This window comes from Grammomys surdaster, unplaced genomic scaffold, assembly GCF_004785775.1.
Source record: "Grammomys surdaster isolate TR1022 unplaced genomic scaffold, NIH_TR_1.0 958, whole genome shotgun sequence".
NCBI lineage: Eukaryota > Metazoa > Chordata > Mammalia > Rodentia > Muridae > Grammomys > Grammomys surdaster.
Window position 1 is genome coordinate 5,424,832 of NW_021605377.1, and position 27,175 is coordinate 5,452,006.

General features: G+C 45.3%; 1 protein-coding gene across 8 annotated transcripts in view; it reads left to right on the forward strand.

The window, feature by feature from the left end:
- Positions 1–27,175, forward strand: part of Tmcc3 (transmembrane and coiled-coil domain family 3) — a 245,731-nt gene that overhangs the window by 185,993 nt on the left and 32,563 nt on the right. The window contains exon 1 of one of the 8 annotated variants that reach the window (XM_028783007.1): positions 22,483–22,545. The exons of the other annotated variants lie outside the window; for them this stretch is intronic. The gene's annotated coding sequence lies outside the window, so the exon portion shown is untranslated. Of the gene's footprint in view, positions 1–22,482; positions 22,546–27,175 lie in introns of those variants that run through there. 8 annotated transcript variants of the gene reach the window in all.

The following is a 27,175-nucleotide window of genomic DNA, read 5'->3' on the forward strand; positions in this document are numbered from 1 at the left end:
AATCTCCTGGCGGCAGCAGTATGAGTTCTTCACTACTGCCCCAACGTTGTGGAGTCTCAAATAAAAGACACACACACACACACACACACAGAGAGAGAGAGAGAGAAAGAGAGAGAGAGAGAGAGAGAGAGAGAGAGAGAGAGAGAGAGAACCTTATATTTATTATGCCCTAAGCAGCTCAATGGTGGGGCCACTCCCAAACCTCCATGCGGCTAGCATACTCTCCCCTCTGATATTCCTGAATTATTAATTACTAAAACCTATATTCCATCCTGGCTGCCCCAGCCTACAACCCTCCTGAGCCAGGATCCCTGACTCTTACATGTTGGTTGTCTCTCTGTCCTACACAGCTGATCTTTCTGCTTCCCCATCATGGAAATTATTAAGGCATATTAAATATGAGGCTGTGTGTGTGTGTGTGTGTGTGTGTGTGTGTGTGTCTTTTATTCAAGAATTCACAAAATTGGGATGGTAGCATGGAACTTGGGCAGCTGCTGCTGGGAGAATAAAGGGGATTAATCAAATACCACTACAGATGGCGCCCCACAATAGGCACCAATTGTTGCTGGAATTTTCAACTCCAATAAGCCTGTATAAAAGACACACAATCCAGTTATTATAATTATATGTGCCTCGATTGGGCAGATCTTAACACTATACTAACTTATTCCACAGCTATAAGACCCTTTGCTACTTATAGTTTCTCCTGGCCATGTGGTTCTGCTCCATCTTGGCTTCTTCCTCTTCCTCCTCCTCTTCCTCCTCCTCTTCCATCCTCTCTCCTCCTCCTTTTCTTCCTCCTCTTCCGTTCTCTCTCTTCCTTCTCATTCTCCTGTTTCCACCTGCCCCCAGTCTCTAAGACCTCCATCCCACCTTTCCCCTCTACTGCCCAGTCACAGGCTCTAGTCTTTATTTGGCTACTTAGAATGGGGAAAAGGATCACATGAGATCACGTGAATACATGATCAGCTGCTTATTGGGGACAGCCCTTCTTGAGGAAGCAGATTAAAATCAGAATATAAACAGCATCAGGGCAACCCACAACAAGTTGGGCCTGGCTTATAGTTCCAGAGGTTCATAGTGGGAAGCATGGCAGCATGCAGGCAGATGTGGTGCTGGAGAAGGAGTTGGGAGTCCTATACCTTGATCTACAGGAACCAAGGAGGGGACAAGATTCCACAGTGGACAAAGCTTGAGCTTAGGAGACCTCAAACCCTTCACCACAGTGTCACACTTCCTCCAACAAGGCAACACCTTCTAATAGTGCCACTCCCCGTGGACCAAGCATTTAAACACATGCATCTATGGGGCCATAACTATTCAAACCACCACAGACCCTTACCCAAGGGTTGCCTAAGACCACTGGGAAATACAGATATTTACATTATGATTCGTAACAGTAGCACAATTGCAGCTGTGAATTAGCAATAAAAATAATGTTATGGTTGGGTGGTCACTACAACATGAGGAACTGCATTAAAGGGTCACAGCACTTTCCAGAGTGTTCTCAAATAGTCCCACTAGCTAGGATGCCAAACATCTATTTAATGATGAGGGAGCATTGGATATTCAAACTGTGATGATGTATGTTTGTAGTGTCTTGTCAGTGTATGAGCACAGAATCCCAGGAGCTTAACCCGGTACCCAGAGTCTCTTCAGTCAGTCCAGCACTTGACCAGATTCCTTTCACAGAGGACTACCAGTTCCTTCATGCTTGTGGACACCCATCCTGTATTCTCTAGGGATGTGGTGTGTCCTCTTCACCTGGGCTTGGAGCCTTGGTACATGGATAAGACTTTGTAAGTGTTGAATGAGTCAGTACAAATGATGTGCTGGAGAATGGCAGGATGGGACTGTGGGAAGCACCAGCCTCAGCTTGGAGAGGGGTTCTGAGGAAGGGGTGTCTGGGAGCTGTGAAACAGACAGCTGGAAGTCAAATTGTGGGTCTAAGCTGACGACCTGTGTTCTGCTTGAAACACCTTTCCAGATTGTGCTCCCCCCCTCTCTCTGTGTATGTGTGTGTGTGTGTGTGTGTGTGTGTGTGTATAGCAAACAAACCAACAAGCAACTATTTATAGACCCGCCAGGAATACGTTACTGAGCCAAGGCTCACATCCTTGAACACAAAAGTTTTCTCAGGATTTTGTTTCCTATTGACACGCTAGGTGAAGCTGGTAGCTCATTTTAACTTTTTTCCTCTTGTAAATGAGGCAGGTTATACTTGAAACTTTTAAACTTTGTACAATGTTTGATTTTACAAGAAACTGCTGGGGACAGTAGTGACATCCCCCTGTATCCTCTAAGCCATTTTCTCCAGATGGTTAAGTCTCACAGAACTAGAACACAACAGGTTGATTGTTTTCATAGACTCAGAGCAAGCATTTGTCTATGTATGAGCTCCCTGTTTGTCTATTCTGGTCATGTACACACTCAACTTCAGAACAGATTTGCAGAAGCGTTGTATCTATTAGAGAAATTGTCATGTGCATGCGGTTGCCCAGTCTTGTCATTCCTGACTCTATGGATTTCTCTTACCATGTAACAATTGTACATGGGCATCTTTGAAACAAAGCCTGCTCATTGTTTCATGTTTTCCCTGGCCCAAAGTCTGGGTGCACCACAACCACATCCCCTGGGAGTTTCATCAGCCTGAAATCAGTGTCAGCCAGGATAGAAGTCTCAAGGGAGACTGCACCAGTCCTTTTGCAAGCTCTCTGGTTGCTCACAAAATTCTTGCAACTCTAGGACAGAGGCCCTCAGAGGCTGTCCACTGTTCCCTGCCCCATGGTCTTTTCACAACCTGGCAGCTTGCTTCTTCAAGACCTACAGTCTCCAGTCCGTTGTCTCTCTTACCTCTAGATCCTTTTTTTGAGCTCACCTGATGAAGCCCAGTCCAACATGTATTACATTTTGATTAAAGTCAACTGATTAGGAGCCTTAATTGTGTGTGGAAAGTCCCTTCCCTTTCGACATAGAAGATAGCCTCGTCATGGAAGAAGGATCCGGTCTTGCTCTTAAGTCTTCCTGGTATCCAGGGTGGGGAGGATCATATCTTGGCGACTTGTAGGGGGGGATATTTAGAAAATGGCACCTGGTCCGGCTTGTTCCCAGGCAGCCACTATGTTCTCACTGCTCTTTGGCTCTGACCAGGGCTCCAGCTAGCTAGATGCACAGGCCCTGGCACCCACAAGTCGCCAGCGTGGGGGATGGCTCTGCCAATCCACCACACTGCATCCACAAAGCTCAGCTGAACTCCAGACAATATCTGCCATCCTTGCAGTACCCAGTAGAAATGAGACTCTTAAAGCTTAACGATTATCTAAAGGATTTATATATTTAGAAATGCTTGATCAACAAGATGCCCACACAATTAGAGTTGTTACCCAATATCTAACCTTTTGATAGAAGTTGCTACCCAGGCCAGCTTTCCACCCATCTGTGGTTTTCTATGGCTGATAGCCTTCTTCTTCTCCTCCCCTTCCTTTTTTTCTCCCCTCCCCTTCCTCTGTTTCTCTCCTCCCCTTCCTTTGTCTCTCCACTCCTCTTCCTCTCTTTCTCTCCCAGCTCCACCTCCTCTTCTACTGCCTAATCACGGAGCTCCACTGCGAGTACAATGTAGCAGAATAAGTATCCTGCTACAGCGACTGTCTTAGAATTCTGCTAATCATACTGATTTATGTTTTGCGAGGGTGAGAGGAACATAGATAGAGCTAGCATATCGAGACCACATAGTGACATATATAGGACATACATAGAAAACATTGGGTAGTAGCAGCAGACCTTGCCATGCAGACATTTGGAAGTGCTTAGGCTTGGGGGTGTCTTAGAATAGCCTTTGCCCTCCAAAAGCCCAGCATGCCTGTGTTCTCCCAATGCATTTTATGATTTTCGTTTTTCTGCATTTGGATTTTGGAATTAGGTAGAATCTTGTCCTGGCTGCTTTCCATATGTTCCAACGCTTTTTTTTTTTTGCATAGTTACCTGTTTTTAAAAATATACTGCTTCCCATATGGGCTGAACTTTATTCTTTTATCTTTTTTTTTTCTTTTCTTTGGGTTTTAAAACTAATGAATTCAGCTGGTTGTAATTCTCATACCTTTATTCTGGATCTTCATTCCCCCCTCTCCTGGCAACCTCCTGCCCCAAGGAGTTGAAATATGCCTTTTGAGAACTCTAGTTCATGCAATTAGAAATTTCTGGGCAGGCAAAATTCCAGTATTATGGCCAAAAGAGGGGGTTGGGGATAGTAAAAGTATGTGTGCTTGTGAATACAGATGGCTCAGTGGATTAGAAGTTCTTGCTGTGGATGTCTGGGGACCTGAATCTAATCCTTGGAACCCAGAAAGGGGAAGAAACAAAGTCTGACCTCTGACCTACAAACGCACAAGTAACAAAACAAAAATGGCTTCTCACTAAGCTCCTGCTATGATAAAGTACTTGACAGGGCCAGGTATAGTAGCACATTCCTGTAATCCTAGCACTGGAGATGCAGAGCCAGGAGAATTGCTGCCAATTTGTCAACCTGGTCCATATAACAAGTTTCAGTTCAACCAGGGCAGCATGGTTAAGACCCTGTCTCCCAACAGGAAAGCAAACCTGACAGAAACCGTTTAAAGGAGTAAGACTCTAATCTCTATCATGGCTCACGGTTTGAGAGGATACAATCTTTCGAGGCTGGGAAGGCATGGCAGCAGGAACAGCTTGGTCCGTGGCAGGAGCATGGGCCAGCAGCTTGATCCAGTCATAAACCAGGAAGCAGAGAGCTTGGGTTAGAAGTGGAGCTAGCCACGTCTCAGCCCTGCCTCCCAGTGAGCCATCCACTTCCCACTGGGTCCCACTTAACAGGTTCCACAGCCTCACAAAACAGCACCTCCAGCTGGTGACCAAGTGTTCAAACGTGATCCCGTGAGGTCATTTCACATTCAAACCATAAGAAGTTCATTTAGCCCTTGGAGACATTACAAGATTTCAGATCTGGAGGTGATACGCTATTTCTTTACCTTGCTCTTGTTTTCTGTCCCCGTCCCCCCCCCCTCCCCGGCACATGGCCAAGTATAACTGAATCCTTAGAGGTTGTTCCGTGTACCTTTGAGCCATCTGCCTGCCTTTATCTCTGTGTTTGATGCACAGACAGGTTCAAACTGTTGTCTGTGCCCAGAAACTAACATTTACATTCCATAACCTGACCCAGGAGCTATCAAGGGTGGGAGGAGTGTGTTTATTGTACATGCTTTCATTTGGGAAAGGTGCTGGGTTTGCCAAAGCTCCCTTACAAGCAAATCACCATATAATATTGCTATATAAAGCCAACCAAAGCCTTCCTTGTGTGCTTGGTAGGTAAGGGGGGGTCACTGAACTGGTGCATGTTAAGCTCCAGGGCACCAAAGTTACAGCAAGTAATCCATCTTTCCTTCCCTCCCTTCCCTCCCTTCCTCCCTTCCCTTCCTCCCTTTCTCCCTTCCTCCCTTCTTCCTCCCTTCTTTCTCCCTTCCTCCCTTCTTCCTCCCTTCCTCCCTTCCTCCCTTCCTCCCTTCCTTCCTTCCTCTCTCCCTTCCTTCCTTCCTTCCTTCCTTCCTTCCTTCCTTCCTTCCTTCCTTCCTTCCTTCCTTCCTTCCTTTCTTTTCTTCCTTTCTTCCCCTGCTCCCAGGAACAGCTGGGACACGGTCTCATTCCCTGTCATTCTCCAGCACTGACAAATGCCCTACTGTCTGGGTGGGTGGAGGCACCTAATCCTACTGTTGAGAAATTTGACCAGCTCTGTGAGATAGAAAACATGAAAATAGACATGTGCTCTCGTGACTTTCTTAAACTTGCAGATTGTAAAATAATTCATGTGTTTGGGATGATTTTGACAACAACAGGGTGGTAAATAATAAGACACAGTTGAAAGATGAAGCAACTACTTCTGAATACAAAAACTATTTTGTTTTCTCATACTTGGGCATTTGAGAAATCTCAGACATTTTGTCAGTAGACGCTCCTCTTAAGTAATTGCTTCTTAGTTTCTTTATTCAACAGCCTAAGATAAGCATGACTCTAATTTTTTTTTTCTTTAAAGGACAGCAAACTTATTAAACTCTCACCGGATTTTAATTTTCTGGTGTTTATGATTGCTTTGCTTGTTGAATTTAATTTAAGGTTGAAGTCAATACCCTGTGGATATAAATGCAGTGACATCAGATTCTAGAATTCTAAGGTGATGAAATGGCCTGTCAGAAACAGCAGCTATTGCACAGAGGGAGGAGAACGATTGGAATCTGCTGAGGAGCATATCAGTTGTTAACCCAGTGGTTTCCATTAAGTAGTAAGCTGACAGAATTTTTCGTGGTAACTAAATCCTTCAGATTCGGAAGAGGGGAGGGTCATTAAAAAAAAAAAAGTAAGATCCCTGTGTCCCTAAGTTCCAGTTGAATCTCTACCAATCTCTGTCCTTGTTTGTGTCAGATTCTGGTTACTAACCGCCCCAGGTTCAGCCGTGTGTGTGTGTGTGTGTGTGTGTGTGTGTGTGTGTGTGTGTGTCCTCTTCTCTACTTACTCCCAGGTCTCCACCCCTCAGTTTGTTCTGTATTGCCCTCAGGCATGTCCTTACCCATTGGATGGACTCATAAACCGTGTATTGTGTTTGTATTGTACTATTGGTTGTAGAAATAGTATCTCTTGAAACTTGCTCTTTTTCAACATTGTGGAGTGTGTGTGTGTGTGTGTGTGTGTGTGTGTGTGTGTGAGAGAGAGAGAGAGAGAGAGAGAGAGAGAGAGAGAGAGAGATTCCCCTGCTTTTATCCCCTCCCCGTCTTTAAACTGCTGTGTATTACTTCTGTACACAACGGAGAAGGGAACAGAGAGTGTGCACAGCAGTTCTGATGATGAGCCACAGCAGTTGGCTCTGAAGCTTTTATCCATAGGGGAGAGCACCTCTGGAGAATGTACCTCAGAGGAGGAGGGCTAGGCCAGAAAAAAAGAACATCTTAAGCCTTACCGTTCATTCTTGAGGGCTTTTTATAATTATATTTATTTATTGGGGAGACATTGTGTGAAAGTCGAAGGACAACTCTTCTTCTACCCTGTGGGCCCCAGGGATCAAACTCAGATCGTGAGGCTTGGCGGCAACCTTTTTTCACTCCCAGAGCCATCCCGCCAGCCAACCACCCAGTCTTCAGTAGCTTTCCCAACCGCTTGTACTTAAGTGGTGATTTTTATACAGTTTTTCATATCTTTAACAGGAATGTTTTATATTTGTAGGTTGTATGCCTAGGTCATATATATATATATATATATATATATATATATATATATATATATATATATCTAATTTTTTTCTCATCTTGCCTAAAACCAAATCCAGTTATTCTAAGTGTGCCAGGAGGCAGTTTTCAGATCTCGTCAAGACTTCAGCTTCTCCCTCCCACGCTCTGTTAATGTGTATAAAAGTTGATGTCAATATCTTAGTTATTGAAACATAATTCATGTAAGTAAAATGTTCCCTTTCTGAGAGTTTATGTATTCTATATGTATATATTATATATATATTCTACATATAAAGGCAGAGTCTTGTCCTCTTGTCAAGCAGTTAGGATATAGCATATTTCCCACACTTCCAAAAGCACCCTTTTTCATAGTCTTCTGGCTGCCCCACCCCCTGGCAGCCCCTGATCTGACCTTTGACCTTACAGCTCAGCCTTTCTAGAATGCAGTGATACAGTCGCTCCACCCCGTCCCCATCCCTCTCCCACCATGTCACATTTTATTTAACTTAGCATCGTGCTTTTGTAGTTCCTCCTTGTACTACTACTGGCCACCAGGATCTCAGGAGGGCCTTCAACCTCACCACCCGGCCTCGGCCTCCCGCCTGCTGGGTTTCTCCTCTCTCCTGATGAGTAGTAGCTGTATCTTTTTGAGAGTACTGTGGTAAGCACGGACAGAAAGGAATAGTGGTGAACGGCTCTGGTATGTGTCGAGTTTTTTTCAACACTATGAACAGATGTGTGTGGGGGTGGGGCGGGGATCAGTTCATAACCCTGTTCACTAGGCATTTTGTTACTTCAGAGTAAAACAAAGCACACACTATTATTGTGTGTACATTGTTTGAGGGAAGAGCTGTATTCTGTCTTAACCTAGTCTCCTCATCTGCTACCTGTGTTCTAGCCCAGCGGCTCAGTGGTGCAGTTGGCAGTTGGTGGCCGTGATATCAACAGGACTCTGTGATAACCATAGGACTTCCCTCCTGAGATCCTGAGAATGCTGCCACCCTCCCCTCCCCCACACCCCCACTCATGGTCTTTATATCATCTTCCCACTATTTGTCTACATTTTCCCTTTCTTTTAAGGGGACCTTCATACTGAATTGGGACTCCCCAGCCTGGCTTATCCTTTTAAAGGCCTTTTCTTGATATAATGAAATTTGGACATACTGGGGATTAGGACTTCATGTGATTTTTGTTTTGTTTGTTGTTGAGACAGGATCTCACTGTGTAGCCCTGGCTGGCCTGGAACTTGCTTTGCAGACCAGGCGAGCCTAGAGTTCACAGGGGTCCACCTGCCTCTGCCTCCTGAGTGCTTCCCTAGGAAGATATAGCAAAGGCCCAAGAAGTTAACAAAACACCCAGACTTCCACTACCCAGCAGTCACTGGGGCTTACAACTGGGTTTCTGGGTCACTGCTCCTGAGATGTGTGGGGAGTTCTGCCTGTTGGTTGGAAGCACTTGGGATTACCAGGTTAGGCTCCAGTTGCAGCCTTTCCACTTAACGGCGTGATCTCGGCCAGAACATTTAATCGGTTTGATCTTCAGGTCTTCAACCACGGTATGGGTATCATTTTATCTACCTGGTACTGCTGTCAGAATTGCCTTCACTACAGGAAGCCTTTACCGACATCATTGTAAAGATATTTACTGATATGTCAAGAGGTCTTGCTCCCAGATTGACTGAAAACATTGGTAAAACGTCTATACGAGAGATCGCTTTTGTTTATAAAACAGCACCCTGCGTATAGGTTATTCTTAGTGAGGCTGGCTTAGGTACGAGTTCTATGCCAGCACTGCAGTATGGCGTATGTTCTTTTTTAATGGAATTTTGAGCAAAGTCTATTGAGGGATGTCTCCCTGGACCTTGATGCACATTTAAAGGAGCAGAAGAAATCACATCTGTAATGCTGTAGCTGCTTGGCTAATACCTCATTTGACTCCTGGTGTGGGTCAGTGCTTGTGATTGGCAACCCCAGGTAGAAGTTCTCAGTTGTAGGCAACCCAGGCTCATCCCCAAGGGTGGAACCCTATGATTCTCCTCTGGCCCTCTTCTCAGACACGGTGGCACCGTCATCACCATCACCATCATCACCATCACCTCATACATATGTTTATGGATGTTTGGCCTGCATGTATATCTGTTCACCACATATATGATGAATGCCAGCAGAGGCCAGCAGTGGAAATCTGATCCCGTGGAACTAGTGTGAGGCACCATGTGGGTGCTGAGAATCAAACCCCAGATCCTCTGGAAGAGCATCCAGGACCCATGTCTTCATCCCAGACAGGGTGTTTTTGGGAGCAGCGTCCAGTCCAATCTTAGTAAAAATATCAGGAGAGGCGACAGTGTCCTTGAGCTCCCTTCATTGTCCTAAGCACTTCCCTCTGTACCCAGCCTTGTAAGGCTGAGAGCATCCTTCATGGACCTGGGACAACAGGTCTGTGAGTTAACACTGATGCTGACGGTGGCAGAGACTGCTCTCATGGGAGCCCTGGTTCCACGTGATCTCCTCTGGGAAGAACTGACCCTAGTGTACCCCGAGAGGCTGTGGCTCCGAAGAGCTAGAGCTGCACTCTAGCTCAGCCCTCTGTGCAGGGGTGTCTCTTGGGTTTTGTAGGACATTTGTGAGGTGGAGAACAAATGGTACCAGTTTTCCAAGGATCGGGTTACCTCTGATTAGCTGTTTAGTATATGTTCTGTATATGCGCACGTTTGTATTTTTTGCAGCCTTGTGCAAAGGAAATGCTAAATCCTAGGTGTCCCTGGTCCTTTGACTTGACTCGGAAGAAGGATGCTGTGGGAAGGGAGGAGTGAAGATGTTATTGTCATGGTAACCAGCAGGTTTTTATAGTGGAACACTGCCTTCGTAACCCAAATCCGTCACCTCTTTTTGCTAACTACTGAAAACAGACTGACGCAAACTCAAGAAGTTATCATACCAGTGAGATTTTATGTGCTCTTTGGAACAGTCTTACAGTCACCTCGGTCCCTTCCTAGAGTTTCAGAATCGAAAGGCACATGTATTTACATAGCCAGAAGTTTTCTAAAGTTAGGTGTTTATGACGTGGCTGTTATTACGATGCTTTCCCGTTCCATCCCCAGTCTGATCTGTAGAGGATTTAGGATGGGGATGAGAGGTAGGGAGACATCCTGTGTTCTGTGACACAGGCTCCTCCCTGGAAAGGTGTTCTATTTCCCACTTTGTAACATTTGCTTCTGTCTTTCTTTGTGGTCTGACATCATATGGTCTTGCTTCTCCACCATCCGTGAGGCTGAGATGCCTGGAATACCTCAGGCCTTGTGCACGCGAGCTCATAACCACTGTTACCTTCCCGAGAGCTTCCCGAACATGGGACCCTGTGAGGTCCTCTGGGAGCCCGGCCATGGTTTGTAGGGATGCACTTACTGTAAGAAAATTGTGCGAACAGGCAGAGGTTAGCTAGGGGAACCAGAGACCTCTCATCATGCAGGGAAGGTGCTTTTGTCGACAGACACTTGGAACAGAGAAATTGAAACTTCTGAGGTTGAGAAAGGCAGGTTGAGCGAGGATAACAAGGAGAGGTGAATGGTATTAAAGTATTTTATATATATGGCATATCTATATATGGATATATCTATCTATATCTATCTACATATCTACCTATCTATCTATCTATCTATCTATATATATATATATATATATATATATAACAAAATACATTAATCTGTATAATTATCATACACTATTTGAAAGATAATGACCCCCATAGACGCATATTTGCATACTTGGTTCCCAGTTGGTGGAGCCCTTTGGGAAGGATTAGTGGGCGTGGCCTTGTCCAAGGAGATGTGACACTGGGGGATGGGGCTTTGAGGTTTCACAAGCCCACGCCATTTCCAGTTCTCTCTCTGCCTAGTGCTGTGGATCAAGATGTAAGCTCTTAGCTACTGTTCCAGTGCCATGCCTGCCTGCCTGCCTGCCTGCGTGTTCCCCACCATGATGGTCATAGATTCTAACCTTCTGGAGCTATGAGCCCCCAATAAACTCTTCTGTAAGTTGCCTTAGTCATGGTGTCTCTTCACAGCAACAGAGAAGTAATGAAGCCATGCAGCAATGGCTTTAAATCTACAAAGAAAGGAGAGAGATGAAAGAGATCACCATGGACTTCCCTCCCCAAATCCATGCCTGGAGCTTGCATGTTCTGGGACTGTTGACCTCAGTAGGGAAGAAGATGGGAATGTGTCCTTGGCAACGACGTTGAGATCGGTGGTAGCCTTGTGTCCCCAGCCTGGGACATAGAAAGGGATCTTCCATGGCACCAATTTGAAGGATGAACTTCTTTGAGCCCCTTAAGCTGACTTCTTCCAGTTTCCCACTACCTGCATGTCAGGTTGTCCCTGTCCCCACCCCGGTCCCTCCCCCACCCCAAGCTAAAGCTCTTTCACGTAGTTCATGAATGGACCGTCAGCCCTGGAATCCCATTCAACAGGATGTTTTCCCAACTGTGTGTCAGTCCCCTGCGATGTGCTAGGCATTCTGAGTGACCAAAGACCCTTCCGTAGTAGTCCGGTGTTTGTTCCCACAGGTAAAATCCACGTGCGTTCAATGGTAGTAATGCAACATTAAAAAATAAGACGGAAGCTGGGTGGGGGCCCGAAGTGAGGGTAGAGAGGAGCAATTTAACATAGAAGACTCAAGGGAAGCTTTCCTGAGAAAAGACCTGTGGTAGTGCTGTGCAGGTACAGCATCCCTAGAGATGGGGAACAGCAAGCACAGATGCTCTGGGACAGGAGCTTGCTGTGTCCTGGGTACACCAGGAGACATCTTAGCTGGTGCCAGGAGGGCAGTGAGTTGAGCAGAGATACAAAGGACTGGAGAGAAGTCATGGGGAAGCCGGATCCTGATTCAGTGTTCTGGAAGCACATCCCTGGTTGCTGGGTTGTAGAGAGGTTGTAGGTGGACCAGGGAGACCAGACCGGTGGGGGAATGGTTATCATGGCTTAGACAAGGCAAGGGCTGAGGAGGTGGTGAGTGTTCAATTCTAAATCCAGCCTAGGTTAGAGCCCTCTGTCTGTGTGCAGGGAGCTCTGCATGGTGGAGTGAGGAGACGGTGCGGCTTAGGAGACTCTGGGCCAGTTTTTAAGTCCTGGTGCCTCTTACGACTGTATGAAATCATCTTAGCTCATTTACACACCAGACTCCTCACCAGGTTCTTCATAAACATGTAGACGGCTTGTGTGAGCTAACATGCTCAAAGGGCCTTCTCTGATGCCTTCTCTCAACTCACAGCTGGCTTGGGTGTCCCTCCATCCAGCCTGTGCCAACCTTCACACCCTTTTATCTTGTGACTTACTTGCTCAACTGCAAGGCAGGAGGGGCTGCTCCCTCCGGTGCAAAATAGCTGTGTGGTGCATCAAAAATGGGCGGAAGCGAGAAAGAAGGGAAGCTCACATGAAGGATTTCATGTGCAGATATTAGTATAATATTTGAGTTCTCACCTTCCAGCGAGCCAGCAAGGTTTGTCTTCTCGGAGTTCAGTGTTTGAGTACATCAAACGGTTAGTTAAGGCCTTGGCTACGGTTTTTATTTAAATAAGTCTAATTAGGGAAAGCCTGTACTCTTATTTCCATATTTTTAAATTTTATCTTCTCTCCGCTTTTGGCTTGTAGAAATTATTTGTTCAAAGATGCTAATTGGCGTTGTTTTGGTTAGGTCTGCTTTGAGAATGAGTCTGAGTCTCTTCTTGTTAAAGCAGCTTTCACTAACTCTCTAAGGAAAATTTCCCTCAATCTTTTTGTAATGACATTTTCAAACAAATTAAATATGACAGTAGCCATTTAAATCACAACTGATATTACCTGTCGCCCAGGTCAGTGCTCACAAAGGTAGTGACCACTCTACAGCAGTTCTAAGCTTATTTCATTTTATTTTTTTAAGATTTATCTTTATTTATATGTATGTATGTGACTCTGCATGTGAATATAGTACCCACAAAAGTCAGAAGAGGGCATCAGATCCTTAGTCCCACAGTTACTGGCAGTTGTAAGAGCCAAATGTGGATGCTGGGAATCAAACCCAGGTCCTCTGGGAGAGTAGCAAATACTCTTAACTGCTGAGCCTTCTCTCCAGCCTCTTCTGCTGAGTTTAAAGGCTTCCATTACCCACTGGCTGACAGGAAGGCTCAACCCCAGCATAGCTTTCCTCTGTCAAAAAATCTCTGCCTATGACACCATTGTTCACTGTGAAACAATTTGATCTCATGGGACCTGCTGGCGTCTTTACAGGTAAAGCTGGTTTTATAGGTCGAACACTCCCCAGAAGATCTGCTGACATCCAGACCTCTGGTCTCACAGCGGGACCTGGTTTGGAGGCAAAGTCTTTATAGAGTAGCCAAGTTAAAATAAGGCTTGTAGAGTAAAGCACAATCCAGCATTGCTGGTGTCCTTATTAAAAGGGTAATTTGGACATAGTGTCAGACATCACCTAGGGACCATGGTGTAGAGACCAGGCCGTGGAGTTGGAGGGTTTGGGCCGTGGAATGAATGCCTCAAACAGCCACCAAGAGAGATATGGGATGATCTTTCTCTGGCATCTTCAAAGGCACTCAACCCTCGCTACTCTCTGATCTTGGTCCAGCCTCCAGAGCTGTGAGGAAAGGAATTTCTGCTGATTTAAATCACCGAGTTTATGAAACCTTATTACAGTGGCTCTGGGAAATGGATATGGTCAACTATAGCGATTTCCTGTTTTAATTCCATTTTTTTTAACCATTGTGTATGCATGATTTGTGTATTGCGGAGGTGTTTGTGCCATACCACACTTGTGGAGAAGGTCAGAGGACAACTTTGTAGACTCAGTTCTTTTTCCATCTCTATGTGGATAACGGATCAAGCTAGGTAACATGGTATAAAGGCTGTGTTGTAAGCACCTTTACTTGCTGTCTTGGGGTTTCACTTCTGTGAGGAGATACCATGACCAAGGCATCTCTTATAATGGCAAACATTTATCTGGGGCTGGCTTACAGTTTCAGGGGAATCAGCCCATTATCTTCATGGCAGGAAGCATGGCAGCATGCCGACAGACATGGTGCTGGAGGAGGAGCTGAGAGTTCTACATCTTGATCTGAAGACAGACAGGAAGAGACTCAAATTCCATACTGGGCAGAGCTTAAGCATAGGAGGCCTCAAAGCCCACCCTCACAGTGACACATTTCCTCCACAAGGCCACACCTACTTAAACAAGGCCACACCTCCTAATAGTGGCATTCCCTGTGGGCCAACATTCAAACATGTGTCTGTGGGGGCCAAACCTCACAGACCAAACCACCACACTCCCTGAGCTATCTCACTGACCCATTGTTTTTCTTATTGACATGAACTAAAGGCTTACCAGGACAGGTAGAAATGTAAGCAGCCCTGATAGCCTGGGCAGTTCTTGGTTAGCAGCTGGCCCTCTGTGGCCCCTCCATTATTATCTGCCATCTAAGCAAATGTAACATTTTAATCTGACTGTAGCAAATTCATGGGACCCCAGGCATAGGTCCAGGGCTGACTCCAGTTTGCAATAATAGAAATAAATAACAGAACATTTTAAAAAAGCAGCTTAGGGCTGGTGAGATGATTTGCTAGGTAAAGGTGCTTGCTGCCAAGCCTGAAGACCTGAGTTCGATTCCCAGAACCCAGAAGTGGAAGGAGAGAACTTGACTCTTGGGAATTGTCCTGGGACTTCCACATAAGTGCTGTGGAGAACATACCCACATACACACATACATGTGCACACATATATGCACACACACACACACACACACCAACAAATGTAAAAAATTTAAGATAAATAATCTTGGAATCATTTTGAGAGGGGAGGAGGGAGGAGATGGATGGATGGATGGATGGATGGATGGATGGATGGATGGATGGAGCTTTGACTTTGGATCTGAGTTCAAGTCCAGGTTTTTGGCAACTCCAAAAGGCAAACAGCCCACTCAGGGTTAGGTGACCTTACAAGTTGGTTATTCATGTGGGACAACTAGGAGTAGACTTGCTAGGTCTCACAGTGATGCTTTGTTAACCCTTTCAGGACCTTCCAGGGTTTTCCAGAGTGGTTGAACATGAGCATTCCCGCCAGTGTATGCAGGTTGTAGGTGTCCCATTCCCTCCCCACCACTTCCTGTCTCTGTCTGCTGAGTAGTATCTCCTGGCAATTTTGTACTGACTTAAAACTTTTCTTTCCATGAAAGTTGTCGCTATACACATTACTAGGTAAAATATCCTTAACTTAATTAACAGTCTAGTACAGGTGTGCATCCTGTGTCAGCCTAGACAAACGGACAGGACAGTCCATCATGATTCTCCCGTGGGGGGTAGCTGCTGGTTCATGAGTATGATCATAGAATGTGAACATTTACCACCACAGCCAGCTGGAATTCAAAACAGAATCCATGCCCTCTTTTGAGACAAGCTGCCCAAGGCTGCGAATTCCCTCATAGAGAACAAGTGGTTGAACACATGCTGGGCACCCAGAGCCAGAAAAAAAGTTAGGCGGAATGAATAAATAGCTCTAGCTTTGGGAGTCAGGCACAGTTGCGGCTTGGAAGCTTGAGCAAGCAACTCAAGGCTGTTGGAACCTTGTACCTTGGTGGTAGTAACCCAGTCACATGGTGAGATGCGAGCTGTCCGGCTCAGGGCAGGCACTCAACGACGTCATCTTCCTTTCCTGATATGGCTCTGCTGTTGGAGTCAAGATATTTTTTTTCTCTGCAGATTCAGTCCAGCTTCAGAACAGAACACAGGGTTGATTGTGTTGTTTAGATATCTTCTCTTCGCAGAGAAATAATGAGCTCTTGGCAAAAACTTAGTGCTGGTAGAAATAGATATTGCAATTTGGTAGCTGCTGACTGACACATGTTTGTTAAACAGCTATTCAGTCTTGAGCAAGCTCACCTAGAAGTGGGGAAAATGGGAGAATCCTGAAGAACAGTTTTATCCTCTTTGCCAGGTATTTATTTGGGGGAAAAAAAGCCTTTGGAAAGTCCCAGCTTAATATTTTTGTTAATAAAATATTGACAAGCTTTGGCTTAAGCGTTCAAACTGCCCTATATGAAATTTAAGTGTTAGTAGGCACTAAGGTATAGAGACTTTCCAAAGCCTCTTTGCCTTGATTTTTGGTCTTTTGTTTTTAAAATGCTAGTCTTTTGGTCACTGGGCCTTTCTTTTTTTTTTTTTTTTCAATCCCTGCAGGGAAGTCATAGTAACAGGCTTCATGTCTGATTGGGTTCCATGGCAACAACAAAGGGTTGTGACTTTATTAAAAGAGAGCTGAGCATGCCAAAAAAGATAAAAATCAGAACATGGGAGATGTCCGAAAAGATGCATGTGTTCTGAGGACCGCGTGCTCCGGAATGGAATTGGCTTCCGGTTCACTGTCATCAGTCTCCCGTTAGCAACGTGAGGCCCACAGCGTTGCCGCAGAGCTCACAGGAGTCACGGGGGTCAGAACTCTCTCTTTAAAAACACATCTGCATACTCGCTTTTCGTCCATTCACTCACCTTACTTTTAATATCTTTGACGTATGAGGAAAAATCCAAACGGTTCTTCGAAGAACCTAGGCAGGAAAGGATTCTGGTTTTAAAGGTAGAAAAGGAATATTCGGCACCGTTTTTTGGAACTCATTCCAGCTGTAAACTGTGCGAACGTGTGGGAGGGCCAATTAGAGGCAATTATAACCAGATCGAGCTCTCCCTGAGTCAAAGCATGCTCCATGCTTTCCAAGCTGGGGCTTGGGAGGTGGGGAGGAGCAGGGTGGTTTTCTTCCTTGTTCCTCAGTTAGAATTGCTGATTCCAGGCTACAGGCGGAGAGTCTGTAACAGGCATAGCCATCCTTTCTCTCCAGACCACCACCACAGGGAGCTGTTTGGCTCAGAGTGCTAACGATAGCTGAGGAAACAAGAGGAGGCTGAATCCGCCTCCCCCAGATAAACTCTGTGATGACCTCATTGCTTTCTTTCTCAAGGATAATCAGTCACTCCTTTCCCCTCATTCTGATACTGAAAGTGAAAGAAACCGGAGGGGTGGGTCAAATCGGACAGGCCACCCTGTTTGTCATCCTCTAAGCCAGTGGCAAGTTCTGACCTGCATCCGGAACTCGGACTTTGTTAGTCACAGACCTCCAGCTGCCTCACGGTGAATCAGAAAGTTCACAGATACTCAGAGTCCGATGATTACACACAGCAGGCAGTATTGGTGTGTGAGCGAAGAATTAGCTCACCGCGTTCTGCCCCCACCCCCACCCCAGCCACAGTTAATCAGTCCTTGGGGAAATTATGTAGCTCCGTCAGCCCTGGTTCCTTACTTCAGAATGAGTTTGACCTGAATGGATGCTCCCCAGACTACCCTGTGTATAATAGCCTGGGCTCCAGCTTTGGACATGGAACCTCCTAGAAATTCTGATTCACTGTCTGGGGTGGGGCAAGGAGAGTTAGAGGCCCCAGGTGATCTTATGAGTGGATGTTCTGGAAATACCACTCACCTGGCTCACTGATGTCAAACTAGTTGGAATAAAGACTGGAGGGAGGAGGATGCTGTCGCGTATAGATTCCCACCCATCAGGATCGGGGAATGGCGGCCAGGCTCAAAAACAGGGCCTCGCTTTCCCAGCTCCCTTCTGGCCTCAGACACAGCTGCCCTCCATGCTTGCCCCACACTGAGCTGATGAGAGGCCAGTTGGGTTTGTTCATTCCCAGTGGGTCACATTCCGGTGCAGGGCAGCTCTGTTCACTTAGCTTCCCAGAGCTCTCGGCTCTCTGCAGTGTTGTTCCTTAGACAGAAAAGTGTTCACTAAGCAGTGACTTACAGAGTGTGCAAGGCAGTGGCAGAGACATCAGAACCACCTAGGGAGGTCGTTTGAAAAGAGTGGATCCGAGAGCCCTACAAATTCCATATGTCCCACCCAGAGCCCTGGTTGTTGTTTATAATATGGAAGGTTTTACAAGGAGTCGTTCTTTTTAAGATTTAAAACTAAAGCTATAAGAAACCAGCCCCACCCAGCCCTCAACTAACTTCAAGTTCAGACACGCACGTTTAGCATAAAGGAGGTGATCACGTGGAGTCACTTAGATAGTGGGTGTGCACACAACCCAGAGCCAGGGCCTTAGAGAGTAGCCGGCTGGATCGCCGGAGAGCCTGAGTTTACTGGTTAAATCATTAACTGCTAAAGCAAACAGGCTTCAGTGTGTGTCTCCTCTGCGCTCTCTGCTTGTGCCTAGACTTTGTGTTCCCTGCCAAACAAAGGTTAAATGACATCATTAAGTGAGATTCTCAGTGTAGTATCTGGACAAGCCTGAATTGTGAAGGCTCATCTTTTTCCAAACAAGCTTAACATAAAATGTGTAAGTTCGGGGGCCAGAGAGATGGCTCAGAGATTAAGAGCACCTGTTGCTCTTCTAGAGGACCCGGTTCAGTTCCAAATACCTACATGGTGGCCCATCCAGTTCCAGAGAATACAATGCCTTCTCCTGGCATCTGTGAGCATTATGTGTAAGTGATGTGCAGACACATATGCAGGCAAAAACACCCATATGTGTAAAATAAAAATAAAATAAAGCTAAAAGCATTTTAAGTGTAAGATAATTGGAAAGAATAAATTCCATAGTACCAAAGATCTTTAGGTGAAAACTCTCTGTTCTGCCTTACCTCCCCCAGACCTGGGATATCAAGTTATTATACACACACACACACACACACACAATACATCATACTCTCTGCCCAAATGCATCCAGCTGTTCTTTTTCTTTTCTTTTTTTTTTAAGAGTTATTTATTTCATGTATGTGAGTACACTGTAGCTGTCTTCAGACACATCAGAAGAGGGCATTGGATACCATTACAGATGGTTGTGAGCCACCATGTGGTTGCTGGGAATTGAACTCAGGACCTCTGGAAGAGCAGTCAGTGCTCTTAACAGCTGAGCCATCTCCCCAGCCACATCCAGCTGGTCTTTAACCACTTCTCCATTGACATGGGTACTATTCAACGTCCTCCGAGGATGTCACTATTCAAGTTTTCCCCAGGACTTTGTGGCTTTTTATTTGTTTCTCCTGTATTTGTTTGGATTTATAATACTATATTTTAAATATAGTAACCTCACATGGATTTAAACATTTGGGGTGGGAGGAGTGGTACTAAAGATCAATCAAATCCAGGGTATTGTACCATGTTAGAAAAGCGCTGAACTACCAAGTTACAGCTTCGGTACCCTCCTCCACCCACTCGCCCACCCCCAACTGCCCACCCAGATAGATAAATTGCTAAAGTAAAAGTGTTTAGGCCAAGGATGGGTACAAATCATTATCCTCCCAAAGCTGATGCCCGTCTGCTAGGAGCATCTCTTACCTGCCAACGGATTCCCCCCGAGCTCGGCTGCTGTCATAGCTGGTAAATGGCTGCCTGTTCCTGTCTGTGTACACAGAACCTGAGGCTTCATCAAAAGAGACCCCTGGCTAAAAAGAATGAAGTGAGCTATTGGTAAGAAAAAAAAAATACAGTATGCCTACAGTGTTCTGAGGGAGACGAGGAGAGAGAGAACCCAGCAGCAGGTAGCTAACTGAATTTGCGGAGGGCTTGAGGTCACGGGGGTCATAGATCCTGAGCCTCCTTTTTTGTGGAACTGAGTTTGTGTGGACTCCTAGTGGACAGTACGGCTTTACAGTTTCATCGTACAGATATGATTGGCTTTCATCCTGATAAACTCGAGTTTAAAGTACCCTGTGTTGAAAACTGGGTTTAATGCATCTGACCTGCATGGAGCAACACAGTCCACTGCAGAGAAGCACTCTGGCTCGTTCACTTACTCTGAGGACTTGACTGAGGGAGAGCTACCACTCTGCCATGGCCTGCCATCCCAAGGGCATTTCAAATCCTGTGTTACTAGCCCAGGAAAAGATTTGAAATCTGAGACACGGTTTCTACTGGGCATACATTACTTTCATACTATCATAAAATTTAAGAATTTTAAGTCGACCCTCCTAAGTCAGGTCTGGAGCTATCTATAGTTTAAAAGTATTCATTTGAAGTATTAAAAATAAGCAGACGAGCCCAACCCCCTCCAGAAAGCATGCATTTCTTATAGAGCGTTCTATTGACTTGACATTTCGTTTGAGGTGAGACCCATTTGGCAGCATTTATTATTTAACACTTTTTAGACCCTGATTTAAACTGAGAGGGAGAGACCATACAATATTAGTTCCAGCGGGTATACATCTTCCTAAACATTAGCAGTTACACACGGACTCAGTTTTATTATGCTGACAAAAGTCTCTCTTTTTTCCTAAACCTCATCATCCTTGTCTTCCCACCCCCAAACAGTTAAATCAACACCTCTGAAACCACCCAGCAATTTTGGGATCTCGGCATCCGAAATTTAACCTCAAGAGCAGGGAACTCCCAGTTTCCTGGACCATCCTGGCCCGAGCTTTTCATAGGACTTTGTGTCGATTCAAATATTTGAGAATCCGTGCAGATAAGGAAGGTCAGAGGGGATTTAAAGATGGGTGACTGACAGCAAGAAAGCCAGTGATCTGCTTGTGTGGAGTTAAGAACTCAAATTATAAAACGAAGCACTATATAATCTCGAAAGGGCAGGAGGAAAATATGAAACATCTCCTGTCTGCTGTGATATTACGGCCTTTTCAGAGCTTGTTAAATCTCGAGAGAAATTTCCTTAGCTAAAAGCAGAGTCTCAGAAAGGTTAATTTACTTGCCCAGAGTCCCGCAGTTACCAAGAGGCAGGGCTGGGGCTTCAGCAGGTCTGCCAGACTCTTGAAATCCATGACTGTCTTTAAGAGTACAGGGTTCCTCAGGCTTGCGTCCAGAGCACCCGCCATGACACATGTGCTTAACTATCCAGGGAACCTCACATGCATCATGTCTGAAGCTGAATCCTCTAGCCTCCTCTCGCCTACTGTGTGGATGGTACTGTCCTGCCTCTGCCTCTCTAATATGCACTCTTCTAATTCTGGCTGAGCTACCTGGAGCTAGGGTACAATCCTCTAACTTTCACTACCTTTGGCCTCTGATTTGCTATGCTAATGCAGCCTCTGGCCTCTGATTTGCTATGCTAATGTGACCTCTGGCCTCTGATTTGCCGTGCTAATACAGCCTTGAATCCCCTCTTTCCATCCTGATCCCTCCGGTTCCAGGCTGCCAGGGGCCTGGCAGATGAACTCAGCTTGATTTAAGTGGGGCATTCAGGGTCCGATCCCCAGGGCCTGGTACCTCCGTTCTTCTACTATCTCTGTTTCTTGTACCATATTTCTCAAAACTTACATTTCTCTATGTGCTAACCAGAAGCAACTTTGGACAAACAGACCTGTCTTTCTGCTTTAGGAGAGAAAGAAAAAAAAAAAAGCCAGCCCCTCCCCCTTGGCAGCTCTTCACTGGTGCTCCCTTAGTACCAAGTCCTTTCAGTTATCAGTGACTGTCATTGTTTCTTCCTCTGTGGCCATTAGACAAGAAGAGGGCTATGGCCCTCTGACTCTCCAGCTGTGCCTGACGCTCCAGGAGCCCAGAGCATCTGTCCTGGAAAAGAATCAATAGAGGAAAGGGTCTCCTGACCTTGCATGTGGCCTGCACACCAGTTCCACTCCCCTCCCTGTTCACTGAGTGTCTGCTGTGCAGAGTGTGTGTATGCCTGTGTACACGTATGTGTGTGTGCGTGAGGTGTTGCATGTGTGAGTCTGTGTGTGTGTGTGTGTATGCACGAGTGCATTTGTGTGCATGTGTGTGCATATGTGTGTACATATGATGCATGTGTGTATGCATTTGTGTGTGTGGGGGTGTGTGGGGGTGCTCGAGCACGGGTGTGCATGCACATCCCATTCTACTGCTTGACATTTGCCCTGCCATCGTGGATTTGTTCAGTTGAGCCCTTTTCTTTGTGGAGACTCAAGAGCACCAACCAGGCTAAATGTGAGTTGTCCTGCACTCCTAGGGTTACATGATAGCAGGCTTCTGCCCTCGTGGGCCTCCCTGCAGAGACAGGGAGGCTATGGCTTGGCCATCAGCACAAAGGGCCCATTTGTACAGCAGGGTGCTGAATACATCGTATTATTGCTGACAGTTGTTCTGGGCACAGTACAGGGCGTGGAGTTTCCCCCGAGACCAACACAGGAATATCCAGAGATAGTGTGCGTTGATCTCCAAAGTCCAGTGTGAGTCATCCCCGGTAGGTACTGGGAAAAGTACCTGCCTGTGTGCACAGTCGGCTGCCGCGGGCAGACAGGTGAGACAGCTTTGCCGGTTCTGTTGCTCCCCGTTTATCCTGTGGCGTTTGGTAAGTCTCTTTATAGCCCCCTTCAGCTTCAGCCAGAGCATGTAAATACGTATTGTCAGGCCTTTTGTAATTAATAACCTGCAAGGTGCTTGAAAGAAATACAAATCATTTTTGTCTTTTACTAGCTGTCTCTGTGCTTTCGCAAATCCCTCTCTGATTTCCCAAGTGGATTTCTAAATATTTGAATTCCAAAATTCCTAGTGAGTTGCCAAATTCTTTCACTGTTCATTCTTTGTAGAAGTGCAACCCCAGTAAGAGTTAAAGAAAGCGACAAACACCAGGCGGGGCAGAGTGTTTTAAAAAGACCAGTTCAACCCCCACCCAACCCTGGCCCACCTTGCCTGTGGATCTAACAAGCCCTGAGCTGGCATCTAACTTCCTACATTAACATTCCATTTTCCCACAGTGGTCATCCTTCATTCTGCTTGCCCTGGAAACCCCAGCTTCTATATAACTGCCTTTGTGACACCTTAAGCCACCTCAGACAACAAGGGTGTGGTGGCTGCTGCCCTGAGGGTGGGGAGAGGAAACAAACTGAGGGAGTGCTGTACACTTTGAATCAGGGCTCCTCTACCCATCCTGGGACTTGCGGGTGGGACATGGTGGTCTCGGCAGAGGCGAAGAATCTTGTACCTGTGCATCCTATCCTGGAGTTGATGATGTCACAGGAAACCAGTATTCACGTAGCTGTGTGTACAAGCACATGTATTGTGGATGACTTTTAAATAGTGATCTTCCTTTCACTCCTTAAATTATCTGTCTGTCTGTCTGTCTGTCTGTCTGTCTGTCTGTCTGTCTAGTTTTTGAAGACTGGGTATCTCTGACATAGCCCAGGCTGACTTTGAACTCTTCCTCCTGAGTGCTGTGGTTAAAGGCATGTGCCACCACCACCCAACACATTTAACTGAGGTCTTTTTTTCCCCCAAACTGGTTCTTCATCAAAGGTTTGTCTAGAATGCCTTTAAAGAAGGGTGTGTTCTCCTTTAAAGAAGGGTGTGTTCTCGGAAGCTATCGCTATCCTCTGGTTTTCAGAAACCACAATAACTGGTTGTGAGAGGGAGTGACCAGTTACAAATATCAATCCTTACATCTTAGACTTTAACTTTCTGTTAAGAAGAAAAATCGGAGTGTCCAATTGTTCCAGAAAGCAACAAAGTATCCCATAGCCTCAGCATTGTGAGCGGCAGTTAACAGAGCGTGGCTTGCACGGGGTCAGTTGGAGTGAAAGAGAAAGTGCTCCCCAGATCATACCGCTTGTAGAACAGTTTCAGCTGCCACCCACTCCCCTTCTTCGTGCCAGGCTGGTCACAAAGATATGGAGTAGTCTATCAAGCCATTGATTGGAGAACAGGCCGTTCTGGAGATCCCCTCTCCATGTTGGCACCCCCTTCCACCTATACAACCCCTTCCACTTTCTCTAACCAGTGTGGGGGTTGGTGGTTTCATTCCTATCAGGGAGGTTAGCTTTCACCATTGCCAGGGGCTTTCTCCTGACTGTATCTTTCACTTTCCCAGATGTGACCTAGTAAGGACAATGATGGATCAGAAAGACAGGACCAAAAGCAGGGGTGGCCTAGGGGCCTTTAAATCCAGGTCATAATTTGAATTTTAATAATATACAACGGTTAAGTTATGCTGGAAAGAATCATATTAAGTGAGTTTAGCCCATCTTAGACGGCTGCTACTATGCTTCTTCCTTCCTGGTAGTTCCTAGGTTCTATATAGATATATAAACTATGTATGTATGTATGTATGTATGTATGTATGTATGTATGTATATATGTATGCCTCAGCAAGTGACATATACCATACATGTATGAAAATGCCTTATGTCACACAATGGTAGATATATTGAAAATGGTTTTTACTTGTCATTTTTTTTAAATGTTAAGGGGTGGATCTGGTGGCACGCCTTTAATTCCTGCACTCAGAGGCAGAAACAGGCAGATCTCTGTGGGTTCAAGACCAGCCTGGTTTACAAAGTGAGCTCTAGGGCGTCTACGGCTACATAACAAAGATCCTGTCTCAAAAACTTCTTTAAAGTAAAATGGTAGGGACAGAGCATTAGGATTGGAAAAGATGCCATTTGCTCTCTCACTTCAAGCACGGGTAGCTTAGTACTTTATCCCGAAGTTTGTACTTTTTTAAATAACTGTAAAGTATTAAATAGTATGCAGAAGAGAGGGTGAGCTAAGGAGAGATAAAGTGGAACGCCTAGGAGCCAATGCCAGTTATCAGACATGACCTGTGACCTCTTCCCCTGACAGGGTATCTTTTCACAGCCCTCCCAACCCTAAGATGCCAGCTGTTGTAAGATTTATGTTAATCATTACCCAGGTTACCTCATCCTGTTTTTACCACCCAAGTGTTTATACTAAGGGGAGCCGGCATCTGATCTCTTCAGGGCTTCATTCTGAATATGATCTCATTTGTGTGTGGGAGGGGAGGCTGCTTGTTTGTTTACTTGTTTGTTTTTTGGAGGAAGGATTTTTACTAGGTAGCTGTGATGGCTAAGGTCTCACTGTGTAGCCTAGGCTAGCTCAAATGATGATATTCCAATCTCAGCTTAGCAAGTACCTGGGTGTGTTCCTTAACCTGTTTGATCTCACACTTACTGAATCAGCCAAGAGTGAATCCAACTCATTCTGCTGTGCAAATGCATATGTATGGACTTATATCTGTATGTATATCCTCTTTGCCCAAGACCTTCGGGTTATGTATGGGTCGTTCCTTGTTTTTCCATTGGTTTGCTCTGTGACCGATGCTATTGTGAACGTTGTTAATGTACTCTCCTGTCTGAGCAGTGGGGTTTCTGGATCTCTCTAAGAAGGCATGAGCGTGTTCAAGTGCCAGTTTTTAATATTTTAAGAATCAGTTGTATGTAAACATTTCCAGTTTATCTTAATCTGATTCTAGCATTGCTTCATTTCAGAGACCTAGAACTACCAGAATGTATTTTAGTGAACAAAACCAAAGTTCTCTTCTGTTTTGGCTTCTGAGAATGTGGCCTCAACCTTCAGGATATGGCTTGATTGCTTTTATTTTTTTTTATAGTTATTGTTACAGAAACCATTTTTGAAAGTCCAGGTGAAACATTAAAGACTAAGATTCACAAACAAACCAGCTTAGCCTCTCAAAAGTCTCCCTCTAGCCATCCCAGGATATGTGACACTACCATGCGTCACGACTCCAGGGATGACTTGAGGGGACAGGTTCTGAGAAATCCTTCACCAGGTGATGTTACCATTGTGCAAACGTTGTGAAGTACACTTACACAAACCTAGGCAGTCCAGCCTACTACATGGATAGGCTGCAGGGTCCGGCTTGTTGCTCCCCCACACAAACCCACACATGTAACACTGTGCTAAACACTGTGAGCAGTTGTAACATAGCTGTGTCTATGTGTGTGTGTGTGTGTGTGTTTCTAAACATGGAAAAAGCATAATAAAAAGACCAAAGCTTTTTTTTTTAACTTTAATGGTACACCTATATAGGGTACTTACCATGAGTGGAGCTTCCAGGACTGGAAGCTGCCATGCAGGAGTCAGTCAGTGAGTTGCTGGTGAGGGACTGGAAAGGCCTGGGGCATGACTCTTAGGCACCACTAAATTTACATACAAAAATATTTTTTCTTCAGTAGTAAACCGATTTTAATGTCACTTTATTTTCTAAAAATTTTAAGTTCTTCAACTTCATGACTTTAAAAAATATACTTAAAAGAAACACTGTCTATAGCTAGACCCGTGGTTCTCAACCTTCCTAATGCCCTGATCCTTTAATACAGTTCCTCATGTTGTGCTGGCCCCAACCATAACATTACTTTGGTTGCTACTTCATAACCATAATTTTGCTTCTGTTATGAATCATAATGTAAATATCTGGTATGCATAGGTGACCCCTGTGAAAGGGTCATTTGCCCCCTCCCATCCCCGCAAAGGGGGTTGCAACCCAAGGTTGAGAACGGCTGAGCTATACAAAAACTCCTTACTCTGTAAGCTTTCTTCTGTTTTAAATGTTTGTTTGTTTAACTTTTTTACTTTTTGTTTAAAAAACAAAGACCAAACCCCAATCCAAAACACCTCAGATTCAAACATTAACCTGGGTCTTCCCATGGTGGACATTATCCACACTGCTGATATCTCCCCGGTCCTGCCCCACTGGACAAGGTCTTCAGAATATGTCAGGACATGGACCCATCATAAGGTGACAGTGGCGCCTTCCAGATGGTAGGGTGACCTGCTTGGTGCTGTTTTATAGCTAACTGTTTCATTTTCAATGATCTGGGAGGGGAGTAAAGTCAAATAATGATGGGAAACACTGCGAGTCCATAAACCAGGAGACAGGTGTCTGTTTTCAAGTGAGTCTATGTGTCACACTTTTCTATGGCTGCTAATAAAGTAGGTTTGTTTACACTGGTTTCGCCCAGACACTTGAGTAATGTTTTCTGCTATGATATGAATATAGCTATGATGTCACCAGGTGAGAGGTGGTTTTTTTTTTTTTCAGCTTCATTATAGTCTTAGGACTCATGCATACAGTCAGCCCGTTGGCACTGCAGACAGAAGAGTCATTGTGCCATGTGCTTGTGTGTGTGCGTGTGTGTGCACACACATGTGTGTACATACGGCAT